An 18,581-nucleotide genomic window follows, 5' to 3' on the forward strand; every position below is an offset into this window, starting at 1 on the left:
CAGAGTAGTATGAAGAGTACAGCTTTGGCTCTGGGCAGACCTGCACTTTTGTCCAGGTACCTCCACATATCTGTCTTTTGAGCCTTAACAAACCTGTATGCTCATCTATAAAATAGGAACAATATTATCTATCTCTCAGAGTTGTTGTAAAGAATAAACTCAATAAAATTAGCGTAAGGCACCTGGCCCAGCAGTAGGAACTTGACAAGAAGTGCCAGTTCTGGTCCCAGTCTCTCTTCATGCCTTCTATATCAATTTAGGGAAACTGTGGCCCTGGAGTTGGTGTTTTCCTTGAAACTGATGGATAAGCCAGTTGATTCTTTAAATTGTCATCTTTCTTGATCACGTGTCTAAGCTGCATTTACAGCCAGGGAAAGGGGAGGAGGAACGGTGTTAGCAGCAGTGTTCCTTTTGGAGATATTCCACTGTCCTCTGACTGAGGGCTTTTTCATTCCTCTTTCCAGTGTCTGAAGCCTGAGGCTTCCCTGGTTCCTGATCTCAGGGCAGGGCAGGCTGCTGTCTCTGCAGCCTCCTAGCTTCACAGCAGCCTGATCTCCAAAGCCTGGGGCACACCCCCAAATCCTTGGCTCCACCGTGTCCCTGACGAAGATGCCTGGGTCAGCTTCCGAGAACCTCTTGCTTCTCTATCCAAACAGCATTCTGGCATCTCTCCAGGCCCTGGCTTCGGAGTTCATATTTTGGGAGATGTATAGCAAGGAGAAAATCGTTAAATCTCTGCTCTGCATCCTGAGAAGTCACTTCTGTGAAACTCTCCATCTCCTCATCAATTTCAGTCAGCCATTTTCTTTTATTCTCTCAAGCAAGGGCAATTGGAGTTGTATTGCAAAATAATAGCTAACGCTAGAATCGGATTTACTATGTGCCACTTACTGTTCTAAGCACTCTGTGTATATTATTTCATTTAACTCTCATGACAGCCTTATGAAGTAGATATCCCCATTTTACAGATGAGACTAAGAAGTTAAAAAACTTGTCCAAGCTTTCACAGCGAGGAAGGGTGGAGACGGGATTTTAGTCATCCCCATTTTACGGATGAGACTAAGAAGTTAAAAAACTTGTCCAAGTTTTCACAGCGAGGAAGGGTGGAGACAGGATTTTAATCTAGGCAGGGAACTCCAAATTTCATTTTCTTAACCACTTGTCACAGTGGATTAACATAGGGAAGATGTATCCAGAATGAAAAGTAATGAAGGCTTCCATGTTTGTGATAAGAAATAACAAAGTCATGTTTTAGTAAGTGGGATTAGGTGAGACATCAGGTAGAACTTTTTACTTACAAGAATTAATAGCAGGGCCAACAGCAGCATATGATATACTGGTGCCAAAAGGTGGCTGTCTCGGGGTCTGCAAAAACTACATGTTCCTCTGTGTGGAGGAAAGACGATGTCTCTAAGTGAGGAGCTGGGGCTGGGAAGAGGATTAAAGACGTTTGGAAAGTGATCAGAGAATCAATCAATCAGTATTTGTTGAGTATGACGTATAGGGAACTTAAATAAGAATTTGATGAGATTTTTTTCTGGGCAAGGCCTTATGCCAGGCACCAAGGAAGGATGGTCCAGGTCACGTCCTTCGGCCCTTTCCAGCTTCAGAAGACCTTAAAGCCTCACGCTGAGTAGCATTTACTATGTGCCACTTACTGTTCTAAGTACTCTGTGTATATTATTTCATTTAACTCTCATGACAGCCTTACGAAGTAGATATCCCCATTTTGCAGCTAAGAAGTTAAAAAGTTTGTCCGAGGTTTCACAGCTAGAAATGGTGGAGAGTGGATTTTAATCTAGGCAGTGAGCTCCAAAATCCATTTTTTTTTTGACCACTTGTCACAGTGGATTAACAGATAGAAGATGTATCCAGAATGAAAAGTAATGATACATCTTCCAGGTTCAGAAGACCTTAAAGCCTCATACTGTGGGCAGGTGGAGGGCAGATTTGATGGCTTCTATATTCCCTCTTGTTTCTGCCTTGTGAGGTCCAGATCTCAGTCTATGCCTTCTCAGGTCCAAGAACCCTTACCCCTGGACTGGGACAGTACCACAATCTCTGGACTTAACCCAGACTTGGTTCCAGGTCTCCTTCCCAAGTGAGTTTGAGTAGAATAATGTCCCTGATCAGCAGGTCTGTGAGGCTGTGTTCCCTCACTTCCCTCTAAAGCCTCATTTGAACCTTATGTACTCAGTTTATAGGAGGGTTTAGTGTCAGATCTTTTAGACTTTTCATTTGGTCACCAATTTATAGGAGAGTTATTTAGTCACTTAGTTATTGGTTCATTTATTCTCCAAACAGTTATTAATAGTCTCGTCTGTGACAAACCCTGTGCTCAAACCCAGAGATGTAGACATCAAAGAGTTCTGTCTGTTTTGCTCTCAAGAGTCCACTGTCTGGTGACGGAGACAGACAACTTCAGAACAGGTTGTACTATGTCCCCAGAACCATCCTGGCTTAGGGGGACAACCTAGAAAATCTCTCTCTTGATCAGGGCTCCCCACTGATTCTTTATTTTTAGTACGGTTACATTTGCCATCCATGGTACCGATTAATTAATTAATTGCTTTTTATTTTATATTCTGGGAGTTTGGGTGTTTTTCAGGGGGAAATGCAAATGTATGCAAATCAGCACACAAATTTATGCAAAGACAACATGGAAATGTGTCCCAAGATTTTTTTCTGGGGAAAAAAAATCTGGAGGCCTTACCCAGTCAGCAGGCTGCCTGTTCCCAGGCCTGTCCTGTCTTCCCTTTTGTTTGGGTTCTTAATCTGTGCTGGGCTCCCTGTCTGGCCACTCTGAGGTCAGCAATCCAGGTGGGCAGGTGGCAGCCTGGCCATCCATTATCCTGAAACCTCTCAGCTTCCCGAGCCACCAGAAAACTCCCTCACTCCCTGTAATCGGCTTTTATTTGAAACAATCAAGAGATTTCCTACCACTTTCCCTATGACCAGGTCTCAGAAAACACCCAGATGGTGAGTTTCAGGTTTGGAGCTTGACTTGGACAAAGGGACTTAATGGAGGAGGTTGGCAGTGTCTGCTTGTGGTTATTGAAAAATAAATGCAGACCATTTCAGTGACCATCTTCTGTGTACACAGCTTTGGTTCCCCAGAGAGCTGGGAGACAACCATGAGGGCTGGGAAAGCGAGGGCTGGGAGGATTGCAGAAACTCTGTGGCTCTGCAAGGTAAGGCTGCCCAGCAGGTGTCATGGTGATAAACAGCCTGTCTCCTGCTCTGGACAGGAAACCTCATGGAAGCTGCATGGTGGAAGGAGGGGCTATGAGGACAGAGGCTGACAGAGAGGGCAGGAGAGGGGGGATCAGCCTCATCAACATGCAGCATGTCATCTTTGGGTAGTCCATGGCTTTGCAGAGTCAGAGAGCAAGGGGAGCAGGACAAAGCTTGGGCCTCAATCGGAGAAGAAACGACAGCAGGAGGAAGGGCTGACCTGAGGGAGGAGTTGGCTACCTGCTTACAGAACCTCCTCTGGCCAGGAGAGCACTGTGTTCAGGGCTGCACTTAGGTGTGTGATGCACAGGCACCATCGAGTTGCCAAGTGTAGCCAGCCCCTCATGAGATGTGGAAGCTGAAGCCTGCCTGAGAGATTCGATTTAGGCTGGATATAAAGAACTTCCGGAGGGTGGGCGTTATGAGATACCAGAACAGGTGACTAAGAGAGGATGCAAAATCTCCTTCCCTTGGAGAGTCATTGAAACAAATTTGAAATCCATTTGTTGTGTGGGAGAAGAGGCACAGCTCTGTCTGGAGGCAGGGGGATGTACTAGATGACTTCTGGGAGTCCACAGAGACTAAGGATAGATCTCCCCAAGTAGGTGTACAGCATCAATCTGCCTGCTTATGTGTGGCCCTGTCCAAAGATCCCAAGTTTGGTCTTTCTTGCTCTCTTTCCCTCCCTCCTTCTGATGGGAGTCTCAGCAGATCATGGGTCAAGCCATCCCCTCCAGTATGAAATGGAGCTCTGTTTCATCTGGCCACTCATGCCCTCTCCCTTCCCTTGTGGATGTAGAGCTTCTCCACATTTCTAGGGGAGCTCCCCTCCAGGCTGGCTGTGCTGGGCAGCCTCGTTGCCATTCTGGCCAGAGCCTGGAGCTCAGCCCTCTGGATGGGCACAGGGCAGTGTTCTGGCAAGCAAGCATGTCAGAGCGGCTCTGGCGTTTCCCTAGAACAATTCAAATTGCTTTTTTTACACCTCGCTGCACTATGCCAACCCTGATTCACATTATTTGTGCACTCGCTAAGTGTACATTATCTGATCCGTCACCCTGTAAAACGCTGCAAGAGGAATACGTGGCTCCTGTCTGCTGCTGACTGTGGGTCAGGCACAGAAGTCTCTGTACAAATATTTTTGCAAAATGGGACAGAAGGAATAAACCTAAAGCCACCTTCAACAATAGCCCACGATGGCTGTGAGCTGGTAGAGAAAGTCCATGCCTTCTGCCCCAGGAATTCAGGCTCTCTTGGAAAAGACGGTGCATCCAGAAAGCTTCAGCACCTTTTCTTCCCATGGCCTCCTTTCTGTGTCACATTATTTAACAGGAAGAGACAAGCAGGAGGGGAAATAAGTCTTTGAACCCAGCTATGCAGATTTCCTCTGACTGATGCTAAGGGTCTGGAGAGAGCTGGAGGCAAGAAGGAGGGGGATTGAGAGAGAACAGGAGGAATGATACTCTCTGTCCTGTGAATATCTCAGCTTCCCTAGGAGTGAACAGGGCTCCCTGTTCTGCTCTGCCCAAGGTACTCTGAAAATTGATCAAAGACCCTGGAATCCTTCCATTCTGGGTCAGCTGGGAGCGTTGCTAACTGGCAGCTCCCCATACTAAACCCTAGAAATAGCTTATCTGTAGGAAGCCCAAGTTTTCTAAAGTTATCAGAAAATTGCTGGCCCTTACTTTTGACCAGATATCATTCTACCCTTCTGCTTCTCTCTCCTATAAATCTGGGTAAATGGGACACTTTTGTTCTTAGAGATCTCACTCTATCCCAAATGGTCACTGAAATATTGACAATTCATCCCATTGAAGATCAGGGGCTTATTTCTAAATGGGAACCGCCGGGATCTTCTGTAGGTTGGATGAAAGCCCCTGTCCAAATATGAAAGTGGATCCTGCTCTCTGCAGGGAGAGTTCAGATTCATCCTCATGTTGAAGATCAATGACTTCCCCTGCAAGCGTCCAGGTTTCTTGCACCATCTTAGCTCTGTGTTTAATTCGCTGCATGTGTATGGAGAACACAAAGCGTACACGAGCCTATCCCAGCACCTGTGGATTGAAGAAAGTAGAACAAGAAAAAGACCTGGTCCCTGCCCTGGGGTTGCTTATGGTCTGGTTGGATTGACAAATAGCCCTCTTTCCCAGCTGTTCCTGATTTGGCTGCAGCCCCAGGGCTCCTGAAGGGCATTTTGCAGCAATGAAGCCCAGGGGTCGCCCAGCTGAGAACCACATTTCCTTTCTTCTGGCAGGAGCCGGCAGCTTCCACATGGGAGCTCAAATCTCAATGAAAACAAGAAATCTGATGCCTCACTGACAACTCATTTTCTCAACCTTCATTCTGGGGAAAGACGACTTTGTGTTCCAGCTGCCATATTGTAGCTGCAACCCCTGATGCACCATCAATTAAAAACAGCAATAATTATGCATGGGAAAAAGCCACAGATAATAGGCTTCCATTAGATTAAGTAGTTATATGAATAAAAAAAATACAACCTATACTTCGGCTAATTAAACCCACTCACCATCTGATTAAGATGTGTTGTGAGACCATGGAAAACTACCAACCACTAACTGTAAGTAATCCGGCACAGATGGGAATTAATAGTATATTCCCTGGCTTAGAGATAATGGATCTCCGCAGAGGTTGATCAGAATCATTAATAAGCATCGACAGGATGGACAGTACCAAACAGCTGGTGCCTAATGTTGGGGTGGGGCAGGCCATGGCTTCTCAATTCCACCCAAACTACTGAGATGAGCAGGAAGAGGGATCGATGTGCTGAGCCGCCCTCAGAGCTGAGGTTCTACTGGAGTTCTGGACTGGCTGCCTGGGCTTAAGGAAGCCGAAAAGGAAATCAGGACCCAACCAAAGGATGGGAGTTGGCCCCGCTGCTGGGCTTTGCAAGGATCTGTGTACTCCAAGGGTAGCCAGAACCAACGCCTCTGCTCTCCAGGAAGGCAGCCTGCCCATTCCCCAGAGTGGCTCTCTCCTAGGGGTGTGGCTTGGGTTACCATGGGAACCAGGCCTGGTTGACAAAGTCCAAGGCTGTTGTTTTGGGGATTGAGAATCCAGGGCAAACCCCAGAAATAACGCCTGGGAGCAGCAGCTGTGGGGAGAGAGAGGAGCGTGTCCGCTGCGCGGGGAGTGCGGCGGGGATCCGAGGGAGGTGGCCGGCCAGAGCGCCCTCGGACAGTGTGTCCAGTGCCCGTGTAGCGCTACTCTCCAGCCTCCAGCTTCTGTCCTTAGGAGCAGCTGCGAGGAGAGCACCCGGGCCCTGCCTTCTAATTATCACTAATTAGGTAAATGTGGAGACGCCTCTCTCTCCCTCCCCCCACCTACAAAGGCAACTGAGAGACACAGAGAGGTCACACACAGCCGTTTCTAAATGGAGACAGGCAAGGGTGATGTGGCCTGAATACCAAGCAGCCGCTGCCCAAGGGAAGGGGAGCGGGGACAGGGCAGCAGGTTTCTGAGAGTGTGGACCCTAGGGAGGCACCAAGGCAGGAGAGGGAGCTCAGGCCACTTTCCCAGCCTGGGTTCCTGGCTCACCGGCCTTGGCAGTGCATAGCTCTGGCTGGGGAGATCAGTCTCCAGTCCTCGGAGGGTCTGCTCTTTCTTGGAGTTCTTGGCTCAAGCTCCTTGGACTCTTCTTCGGGTTGTCTAGATGGGAGGGGAGGGGTCTAGGCTTGCTCGGGCTGTGCTTAGGGTCAAGGGCACTGTGGATCCCAGTGGAGAACCTCAGGGCAAAACCAACAGTACCGGCATATCTTGGAGGTGGTTCGGATTCAGTTCCAAAATATGGCAATAAAGTAAGTCACACACATTTTTGGGTTCCCCAGTGCATATAAGTTATGTTTGCACTGGTACTGTAGTCTATTCAATGTGCAATGGCATTATGTCTAAAAGAGTCTATACCTTAATTTAAAAACATTTTATTGATAAAAAAATGCTAATACGGAGACATGAAGTGAGCAGGTGCTGATGGAAAAATGGCACTGATAGACCTGTTCAACGCTGGGTTGCCAGAAACATTCCATTCGTGAAAAACAGTCTAAGCTGTGGAGCATGATAAAGCAAAGTGCTGTAATTTTATCTTTTCCTTGGGCTGTGGGTGGGGTCCAATGCTTGTCCCTGAGACAGGTATAGAAGTGCACCTATTTTAAGTTTGAGGTAATATGTTGGCTTAAAAGAGTAATACATTGTCTTTATTTTTCTTTTTAATAGGTATCACTTTCTTATCTTCACTCAACCTCATAAAGCTGGTGGTGTAAAGAGAGTGGCCATCTTATTTTCCAGGTGAAAAACACTAAGGCTGGCTGATCTCATCCCACAGAGGTCAGCCCCACACTCCATTCTCCCAGAGTGTAAAAAAAAGAAAACAAAGCAAAACTGAGGCTGAGAGGGGGGACGTGGCTGGGTGCTGGTTCTTTTCTAATGTTTTTTCTTTGAGATGAGGTCTTGCTCTGTCAGGCTGGAGTGCAGTGGTGTGATTGTGGCTCACTGCAGCCTCAATCTCCTGGGCTTAAGTGATCCTCCCAACTCAGCCTCCCTGGTAGCTGAGACTATAGGTGCGTGCCACAACACCCAGCTAATTTTTGTATTTTGGGTAGAAATGGAGTTTTACCATGTTGCCCAGACTGGTCTTGAACCCCTGGGTTCAAGTGATCTTCCCACCTCAGCTTCCTAAAGTGCTGGGATTACAGGTATGAGCCACCACGCCTGGCCTTGTTCATTTTGACATCATAGTCAAGGCAAAAACCCAAAGTATCTAAAGTTCTGTTTTTTTTTTTGTTTTTTTGTTTTTTTGAGATGGAGTTTCACTGTTGTTACCCAGATTGGAGTGCAATGGTTGTGCGATCCAAAGTTTTTTTCTTTCTTTCTTTTTTTTTTTTTTGAGATGGAGTTTCGCTCTTGTTACCCAGGCTGGAGTGCAATGGCGCGATCTTGGCTCACCCGCAACCTCCGCCTCCTGGGTTCAGGCAATTCTCCTGCCTCAGCCTCCTGAGTAGCTGGGATTGAAGGCACACGCCGCCATGCCCAGCTAATTTTTTGTATTTTTAGTAGAGACAGGGTTTCACCATGTTGACCAGGATGGTCTCGAACTCTTGACCTCGTGATCTGCCCACTTTGGCCTCCGAAAGTGCTGGGATTACAGGCATGAGCCACCGCACCTGGCCCTTCTTCTTTTTTTATATATACTTTAAGTTCTGGGATACATGTGCAGAACGTACAGGTTTGTTACATAGGTATACATGTGCTATGGTGGTTTGCTGCACCCATCAACCTGTCATCTACATCAGGTATTCCTTCTAATGCTATCCCTCCCCTATCCCCCCAGCCCCAGACATGCCCTGGCATGTGATGTTCCCCTCCTTGTGTCCATGTGTTCTTATTGTTCAACTCTGACTTAAGAGTAAGAACATATGGTGTTTTGTTTTCTATTCCTGTGTTAGTTTGCCTGAAAATGATGGGTCCAGCTTTATCCGCATCCTTGCAAAGGACATGAATTCATCCTTTTTTATGGCTGCATAGTGTTCCACGGTGTATATGTGCCACATTTTATTTATCCAATCTATCATTGATGGGCATTGGGTTGGTTCCAGGTTTTGCTATTGTGAACAGTGCTGCAATAAGCATACTTGTGCATGTGTCTTTATAGTAGAATGATTTATAATCCTTTGGGTATATCCCCAGTAATGGGATTGCTGGGTCAAATGGTATTTCTGGTTCTAGATTCTTGAGGAATGGCCATACTGTCTTCCACAATGGTTGAACTAATTTACATTCCTACCAACAGTGTAAAAGCATTCCTTGCCACATCCTTTCCAGGACTGTTGTTTCCTGACTTTTTAATGATCACCATTCTAACTGGTGTGAAATGGTATCTCATTGTGATTTTGATTTGCATTTCTCTAGTGACCAGTGATGATGAGCTTTTTTTCGTATGTTTGTTGGCCACATAAATGTCTTCTTTTGAGAAATTGTCTGCTCATATCCTTTGCCCACTTTTGATGGGGTTGTTTTTTTCTTGTAAATTTGTTTAAGTTCCTTGTAGATTCTGGATATTAGCCGTTTGTCAGATGGATATATTGCAAAAATTTTCCCCCATTCTGGTTGTTTGTTCATTCTGATGATAGTTTCTTTTGCTGTGCAGAAGTTATTCAGTTAATTAGATCTGATTTGTCAATTTTGACTTTTGTTGCCATTGTTTTTGGTGTTTTAGTCATAAAGTCTTTCACCCATGCCTATGTCCTGAATGGTATTGCCTAGGTTTTCTTTTAGGGTTTTTATAGTTTTAGGTCTTATGTTTAAGTCTTTAATTCATCTTGAGATAATTTTTGTTTAAGGTGCAAGGAAGGGGTCCAGTTTCAATTTTCTGCATATGGCTAGCCAGTTTTCCCAACACCATTTATTAAATAAGGAATCTTTCCCCATTGTTTGCTTTTGTCAGATCTGTCAAAGACCAGATGGTTGTATGTGTGTGGCATTCTTTCTGAGAACTCTGTTCTGTTCCATTGGTCTATGTCTCTGTTTTGGTCCTCCCAAAGTTCTGGGATTACAGGCATGAGCCACCACGCCTGGCCTCTTTCTTTCATTTTTATAACAACTGTGATGGAAGGATTGTTGTCCTCATATTATAGATGGAAATCCTAGGGCTCAGAGAGGTTCAGTGTTATTCCTTAGGTCACACAGCTTTTAAGTGGTAGATCCAAGATGGGTCTGAGGCCTATCTCATCCTGAAGCCCGGCTTTGTTTCTGTCGAGCCTATATCTTGTTTTTCCAGACCAGTTGAGGCATCAGCATCTTCCTTCTTTTTTATTCCAAGGCTTGGGACAGCTTCACCTGCCTGCTTGGGGAGGAGTGGTCAGTCTATGGCGATAGCCTCTTCCATTTCAGAAGAATAATGGTTCTTGTCATGGATCCAATCTGCTCCCAACTCTCCTGTAAAAGCAGACCCCTAGGCTATTTGTGTGTATAGGCCGGCTCGGCTGGAGAAATTGCCAGGGTTGGGCATCTCACTCCCTCCACCCCATCTTGAACTGTTACTGCATTTGGGGTGCATCTCCCGGCACTTTGAGCCTTCCCCCATTACAGTTAGTTGGGTATTGTCAATTGACCTCCTAGGGTATAGGCACCACTAAAACCCCCAAAGCAGGTAGTCTAGAGCTTGCAAATAAAAGATGCTAAATAAATGAGCCCTTCCAGTACCATATTGACTGGTGGTTGTAGAGCCAGGCTTTTCCTGGCAGGAGCTCCATGTGTGAAACATTCTTCACAATGAACCTGCGCTCGGGGCTCCATCCCCAAATGTCCTTCCCCTCACGGCTTGTGGGGGAGAAGGGAGGCTGACTTATGCCAGCCCTCTTTCCCTGGTGCTTCTGCATAGGGGGCTTGCGTGGTTCTCCCCAGCACCTTGGCTGTCCAGGATTGCAGAGGATGTCCATGAGACAGTCCTGGTAAAAATTCAAGGTTCAGACCAAGGAAGCTGCTACCGTTTTGGTTTCTCAGCATTCTCAGGGGCCAAAGGGCATGAGGGGTTCAAAGCCAAACAGCCCAGAAATGCAGTCTACAAGTTGACAAACAGCTGTGCTTTTGTGCAAGCCCAGAAACAAAACTGTATGTACGTCTGTATCTCCCGGATGCTGTTCTGTGAGGTAGAGGCCAGATGCATCTTCTCACTGCTTATATGTGGAAGGAGAGGGCTGGAATGGAGTTTAATTCCACTCGGGGTGCTAAGTGGTATGGAATGACTTGAGATCTCATGGTCTGTAATTGTTGGGGAGGGACAGACTGCTACACTCATCACACCCCACTCACCCTGCCCCTGCCACTAGGGAAACTTCCTGATTGCCCCAGGCCCAATTAGCAAGTCTTTCGCTCTGTCCCAGTGCAGCCTGGTACACGTCTGTCAGTACACAGAATCACAATATGCTCTTTTAGGTTATGTTTCTCTAACAGACAAGGGTCAAGTCCTGCTCATCTTCCTCCTCTGGTACCTGGCAGGAAACTTCAGTGAATGCTCTTAGTGAGCAAGGACTTAGACCTGGATTCAAATCCAGACTCTGCTACTAACCAATGTGACTTTGGGCAACTTAATTGATCTTTCTGAGTCTTAGCTGCTTTAGGTTTAAGGTCGTAACAGCGGTTCCTATATCAGAGGGTTGCCGTGTAGAGTTAATGAATATTACAAATATAACTATTAGTCATTTCCTTCTCCCTGTTCAGTCTCTGCAGCTCAGGGCAGATGCTACCTGAATGACCCCTGCCCCCTTTTTCTATCCTGATCACCAGGTCCCTAGCACCTTGCTCTGTAAAGTTTTGATCAGCTTGGTGCAGGTACAAGTTCCTAGAAACTGCTGCCTCTAGAATCTAGACATGCCCTGCTCCAAATTATTTTTCTGCCTGGGTGCCGTGGCTCACACCTGTAATCCTAGCACTTTGGGCGGCCAAGGCAGGAGGACTGCTTGAGGGCAGGAGTTTAAGACCTGCCTGGGCAATATAGCCAGACCCTGCCTCTACAAAAACATAAAAAAAAAAATTAGCCAGGTATGGTGGTACATACCTGTAATCCCAGCTACTTGGGAGGCTGGGGTGGGAGGATCTCTTCAACCCAGGAGTTCGAGGAGGCAGCGAACTATGATTGCACCCCTGTACCCCAGCCTGGGTGACAGAGTGAGACACCCTCCCCACCATCCAGAAAAAGAGGAAAAAAAGAAACAAATAGGTTTTCACATAGTCCCACTAACTGTCCCTCTCCCACCCTCAGAACTTCCTCTCTCCATGAAAAGTAAGTGGGCTGAGAGAGCAAACAGTTCTCACTCCCGCTTTTCAGTGACCCCCACACCCTCCAAGACCTTGGACACATGGGTGAAAATAGTTCTTCATTTTTAGAAATTGTGGCAGAATACATATCTCACAACATTTACCGTCGTACCCATTTTTAAGTGTGCAGTGCTGTAGCGTTAAGTACATTTATATTGTCGTGCGACCATCATCGCCTTCCGTTTCCAGAGCTCTTTATCTTGCAAAACTAAAATTCCATACCTGTGAAATCCCTACCTCCCATGACTCCCTTCCTCCAGCTCCTGGCAACCGCCATTCTACTTTCTGTCTCTGAATTTGATGACTGTAGGTACCTCATATTAGTGGGATTACATAATGTTTGTCTGTTGGTGACTGGCTTATTTCATTTAGCACAAGTTCCTCCAGTTTTAGCCATGTTGTAGCATGTGTCAGAATCTCCTTCCTCTTTAAGGCTGAATAACGTTATATTGCATGTGCTTACCACATTTGGCTTATCCAGGCATGTGTGGATGGACACGTAGGTGAAGTTTTAAGCTCAACGTTGCTGTAATTTTCCTGCCTTTCCACAGGTCATGTGGAATTGACTGATTGTTTATCCATTCACGTGCTGTTACATTCAGTCAGGGCACATATAGCATCTCCAGTGTACCAGGCTCTGTGATAAGCTTTGTAGATCATGAGAGAAATAAAACAGTATTCCTGCTCTCAAAATGCTCTCAGACCTAGCAGGGAGCTAGTTCTTTAATCAGGGCTCAGGAAAGGCTGTGCAGAGGAGGGGCGGTGGATTTCTCTGGCAGGGGAGATGGGATGTGTACTAGGAAAGACTTCACAGAGGAGGTGACATTTGAGCTGTGTCCTGATAGATGAGTAGGCGTTTGCCAGGCCAAGAGGCCTGAGTAGGGCCTTCCATGTAGGGGAGCAGTCCAGGTGGGAGGGAGCAGCATGGGAGGAGGGTGAAATAGCAGGCAGTGCTAGTGACTGGGCACAGGGGGGACAGAGAGACATGAGGCTCCTGGGGCAGGAGGGGGCCAGATTAGTTCAGGGGCCTGTTTACCATACAAGGAGCTGTGAGTGCTGTAAAGGAACCAGTGCTGGAGAAGCCTCATGGAGACCCTTCTGGGGAAAGACAGTTGAAGCCATGTGATATGGTTTGACTGTGTACCCACCCAAATCTCATCTCGAATTGTAGTCTGAATTGTAACCCCCATGTGTTGGGGGAAGGGCCTGGTGGGAGGCGATTGGATCATGAGGGTGGTTTCCCCCATGCTGTTTTTGGGATAGTGAGTGAGTTCTCATGAGACTGATGGTTTCATAAGTGGCAATTTCCACACTCTCTTGCCTCATGTAAGATGTGCCCGCTTCCTCTTCCACCATGATTGTAAGTTTCCTGAGGTCTCCCCAGCCATGCAGAAATGTGAGTCAATTAAACCTCTTTTCATTATAAATTACCCGCTCTTGGGCATTTCTTTCTGGCACTGTGAAAATGTACTAAACACCATGCTAGGTGTTCTACTGCATGGAATGGCATGTTATTTCAGCAGGTAGGGCACTGGAAAAAATGACTTTTGAGGTCATTATGCCTTCCGAACTTAGTGATCCGTAAATGGAGAAGGAAAATTAACTGGGTCCCTCACTTAGGCCTAAGTGAGGTGATCTTAGAGGTGCCTGCTCTATTCAGTGGGGGCTGGTGTTAGTGTTGGTGATGAGGAAATGGATACCTAAGAAATACTACCCAGCACTTTGGGAGGCCGAGACGGGTGGATCACGAGGTTGAGAGATCGAGACCATCCTGGTGAACATGGTGAAACCCTGTCTCTACTAAAAATACAAAAAAATTAGCTGGGCACGGTGGCATGTGCCTGTAATCCCAGCTACTCGGGAAGCTGAGGCAGGAGAATTGCCTGAACCCAGGAGGCGGAGGTTGCAGTGAGCCGAGATCGGGCCATTGCACTCCAGCCTGGGTAACAAGAGCGAAACTCTGTCTCAAAAAAAAAAAAAGAGAAATACTACCCAGCTATACTGGAAAACCCGCAAGCTCAAAAATGCCCACTCTGGACCGAAGGAGCTAAGAGAATCAACTCCAGTTTTCAATTCGGGAGGAAACAGGAAACCCATTGAATCGGAAATACTGTCAAACTGCACAATTAGGGGGAATCTGGGACTATCAGAAGCTTACCTAAGAGATGAGAGAGAAACCTGGAGCTGAGTCAGAATGCCTGATTCAGATCCTGTTTCTCTTAGTCACCAGCTGTGTGACGTGTGAAAAATTGCTTGACTTCTCTGAACCTGTTATCTCATCTGTAAAATAGGGACTACAAGACTCATTTTCTTATTTTTCTTCTAGAAACTCGGGAATAATCCAAGTAAATAAGATAGTGTGGGTGATTACAACTGTGAGGCATCTGTATCGCATTGTCACCCTGAGCCTCCTTGACTGGCACGTCCGTCCGTGGGTCAGCACTGGACATGAAAGATGGGGTGGCTTGTAGAGCCCAGTAGGGGGAGCATGAAGGGAGGTGAAGGAGTTGAGCTAGGACTTCTGCGACACAGATGTGGGTGAGAAATACACCATGGAATATTATGCAGCAATCAAAAATGATGAGTTCGTGTCCTTTGTTGGGACATAGATGAATCTGGAGAACATCATTCTCAGCAAACTGACACAAGAACAGAAAATGAAATACCGCATGTTCTCACTCATAGGCGTGTGATGAACAATGAGAACACATGGACACAGGGAGGGGAGCATCACACACTGGGGTCTATTGGGAGAAATAGGGGAGGGACAGCACAGGGAGGAGCTAGGGAGGGATAGCATGGGGAGAAATGCCAGATGTGGGTGAAGGGGAGGAAGGCAGCAAATCACACTGCCACGTGTGTACCTATGCAACTATCTTGCATGTTCTGCACATGTACCCCAAAACCTAAAATGCAATTAAAAAAAAAAAAAAAGAAATCCCCTATTCTTGGGTGTTGGTAGCAGAAATTACTCAGAGACTGCTCTGGGATGTGCTGGTGACAAGGCCTGGACAGAGACCCCACGGTGCTGTCAGTGTCAACCTTGGGTGACTCTGCCCCCTTACCTGAGGAGGACGCTGCCTAGGACCTGTCTCTGTGGGCAGACATAGCTGAGGTCACTGAGAGTTAGTCCCATGCCTGCTGGTCCGAGAACAGAGCACCAAATCTGAACTCAGGAAGGAAAGCCTAATTCTGAGTCCTGGCTCTGTGCTGGTTTCCTTACCCGTGACTCTGAAATTATACCTACCTTATCTGGTGGATACATGTGAAAGTGCTTTTTAAACTGTAAAGAGCTGAAGAAATGCTCATTTCTTGTATTGCCTTTCCCCATGAGGCAGCTAAAAGATGGTGCTGTCTTCGCACACACACAAAAACGTTGAAGTGTTTTTCATCAATTCTGGGTCTATGGAGCCCACCTATCGGCCGCCCAGGACACCTGTAAAAGCTAAGAATATGTTATAAAACTGCTGTAAGGTTTTACGAGTCCTCTTTCCCAGGGACCGATCTTGGTGCTGAGTCATACCAGCATTTGTATATGGGGCTTGGAGCATGGGGCCAGGACTAGGAGAGCAGATGGGACAGGGAAAGGTAGCTTCAAGGGGGCCAGTGGAGTGGCAAGATTGTGCAGCCTCAAAAGGGCTCAGCTCAGGGTGACCTTGGCTCTCCTGCCACCTTGGTTGGGCCATTTACTCTGATCTCAGAGACGAGAAGGAAAAAGAAATTGGTGGGGGGCAGACAAGATATAGTGGTACAGCACAGAAGTTTGGAGTTAAACAGATCTCAGCATGGGTCTCACCTCCTCCATTTTATAGCTGTGAGGCTAGGACAGGTCATGTAGCATCTTTAGCCTTAATTTTATTATCTGCAAAATGAGGCCAGTAAGAGTGTATACAGTTGTTCCTATGAGATAATGGATGTAAAGTGCTCAGCAAGATGTCTGGAAGAAAGTGATCAATATTACATTAAAATATAATTTTGATGATTAATAATTTAAATCTTAAATATTATTTTATGCAGTGATTAGTATATTGTTAAGTGTCCAATAAATATTTTCTGAATGAATGAGTGAAAGGACGAATGAATGAACAAATGCACAAATTGAAAGACTTGAAAAAGAGGAAAACAATGGAAGGAAAAGAAAACCTTGCTTGAATATCACCTTCTCCACAAAACTCTCTCTTACTCTCTCTGGCTTTTATTTTCATCACCTGCAAATTAAGAGTTAGAGATTAGTTTATCTTCAAGGTCTCTCCAAGCCCTCATACTTGAAGACTCTATTCATTACTTAATTCATGCCTTGACCCAATATTTATTGAGAATCTACTATATGCTAAGCAGTACTCTAGGTATGATGAATAAAACCCACAAGACGCTTGCCCCCTCAACACTTGCTTTTCAGTAGTGGCAGAGATGAGACAAAAGACATGATGAATAAATCAGTTAAATACTAAACTAGAAGTCAGTAAGTGTTGGGGAGAGCTAGAAAGCAGGGTAAGGCGGTGGTGAATGCTGAAATCTGGGGGAAGAGTATTGAAGTTTTAAATAAGGAGGTTGTGATAGTTCTCCACTGACACGGTGCCCTTTAAGCAGAGACTCAGAGGAGATGGAGGAGTGAGGTGTGTTGATATCCGGGGACTCTAGATAGAACAGCCCATGAAAAGGTCCTGAGGCAGGAGCTTGTCCTGCATGTTAGAACAGCAAGGAGTGCCCAAGGTGGAATGTGAAATGCCTTGCCCTCGTTGACCAGGGGAGGCCTGCAGCTGAGGTTCACCATCCTTCTGCCCCACCTGTGCCCCCTCTCTTCCTGTCCCCACTTTCTCTGTGTCTCTCCTGGCCAAGGCTCTTTTCCCTGAGAACAGATGGTATTGGGGAGGAAGTTTCTTTGTAAATTGAATAACTTAAATGTTATCAATTCCTCTGCTGGGCAGAAATGAAACCCCAAACCTCTGGTTCAGGGATTGAGGGATGGCTGCTAATCATGCATTTGAATCTCGAAGAAAGAAGCAGGTGGGGAAGGTGGCCAGGGCTAGGCAAAGGCAAGGGAGGTAGGCTCTCTGGTGAGGCTCAGCAATAGAGGCTGGCACCGGCTTCATTCTGCCTCGTGGTGGGAAGAACATTGGACTGGGAGTCAGGCCACCTGGTGCAGATTGGGCCCTGTAAGCTGGGAAACCTTAAGACATTTCACTCTCCAGACCTCTGTTTCCTCCCCTCTAATTTGAGGGTGTTGAACTCAGAGATGTCTGATATTCTTAAGTCTAGAGGTCATGTTTCTATTTTTCCCACAAGACTATAGACTCCTAGAAGGTTAAGTCAGATTGTCTTCCTGTTCTTGGCGTCTTTATCACAGGGATGGTGTTTGATGGATAATGGACGGCTTGAGTCTTAGGGGAAGGAGCTTCCCTACAGCCTGCGGCCTTTGTTGAGGAAGCTCTTATCAAGAAATAGCCTTAAGCTATAGCTCTGTGCCTGCTCTGGCCTCAGACATCCTGCTTTTCAGAGGATTGACCTCTTCAGCCCATGGGATCTTCTATCAAGGGGTAGTTGATGGGAAAAATCAGTTTGTTTACTTTTCATTAACTTCTCTTAAGTGGGCTGTGTGTAGAGGGAAATGATGCTGGGAGCTGGTTAGCTGGGTGGATAGGCAAAGGCCGTCTTAGGCCAATTTACTTCTCTCTTCCTCAGTCCTCCTCAGTTCAGAGCCATGGCTCCACAAAAGCCTCCCAGCCCCCATCCTGGGAGTCTCCAGCCTTGCTTTGGTCTCACCTGGAATCCAGCTGCCCTGATGAAGGGAACCTATGTTCCCTCATGCATCTCCACACTCCTCCAGAGCGAGCCCTGCTGGCTGCGTGCAAGGCTCAGTAATTGCCCTGCTATTGATCTGTGGATGGTAATTCTCCAGCAGCCATCAGTGCTCTGCATGGGGCTGCATGGTGGGGATGTGGTGATTACGGAGCAATGGCCTGGACTGCCAAGGAGTCACTGGGAAGCTTCAGTGGCCCTCGACTCTGCTTGGCATTCCCAAGGCTTGTGGAGGTGCCTCTGCACCTCCGCCCTCCCGAGGAGTGGCTGCAGGGAGGATGGGGAGCATTGTGAGGAGTCCTACTCCTAACCCTGACTGGTTGTTGAGGTAGGAAGCAGGGAGAACCAGGAAGTACTGTGGACTGTGCACACAGGGCTTGGCAGCGCCTCTTCCCGTCAAGGATCTGAGGTGTCAACCAGTGACCCAACAGTAACATTTCAAGTGGGTGGGCCAAGAGAAGTGCCTTCTGATGGAAAAGTAGCTCCAGATGATTAAACCACAACCAAGTGCAAATGGTGCCTGAGCCACTGACTTAAAAGAAGTAGTGAACATGAAGAACATCATGAAACCTAGCTTCAGCCCCTTATATACATGCTGTCAATCCCAAGTAGAGAAATCCCTCAAACCCTGGCTCCTCTCCCCAAGGAGGGCTCTGAGATACACTCTAAAGACGCTGGGCCTGGAACTTTAGGTGTTCCCACGACACACCGTGAGACATCTG

This window comes from Callithrix jacchus, chromosome 10 (genome assembly GCF_049354715.1).
Source record: "Callithrix jacchus isolate 240 chromosome 10, calJac240_pri, whole genome shotgun sequence".
In the NCBI taxonomy this organism is placed as follows: domain Eukaryota; kingdom Metazoa; phylum Chordata; class Mammalia; order Primates; family Cebidae; genus Callithrix; species Callithrix jacchus.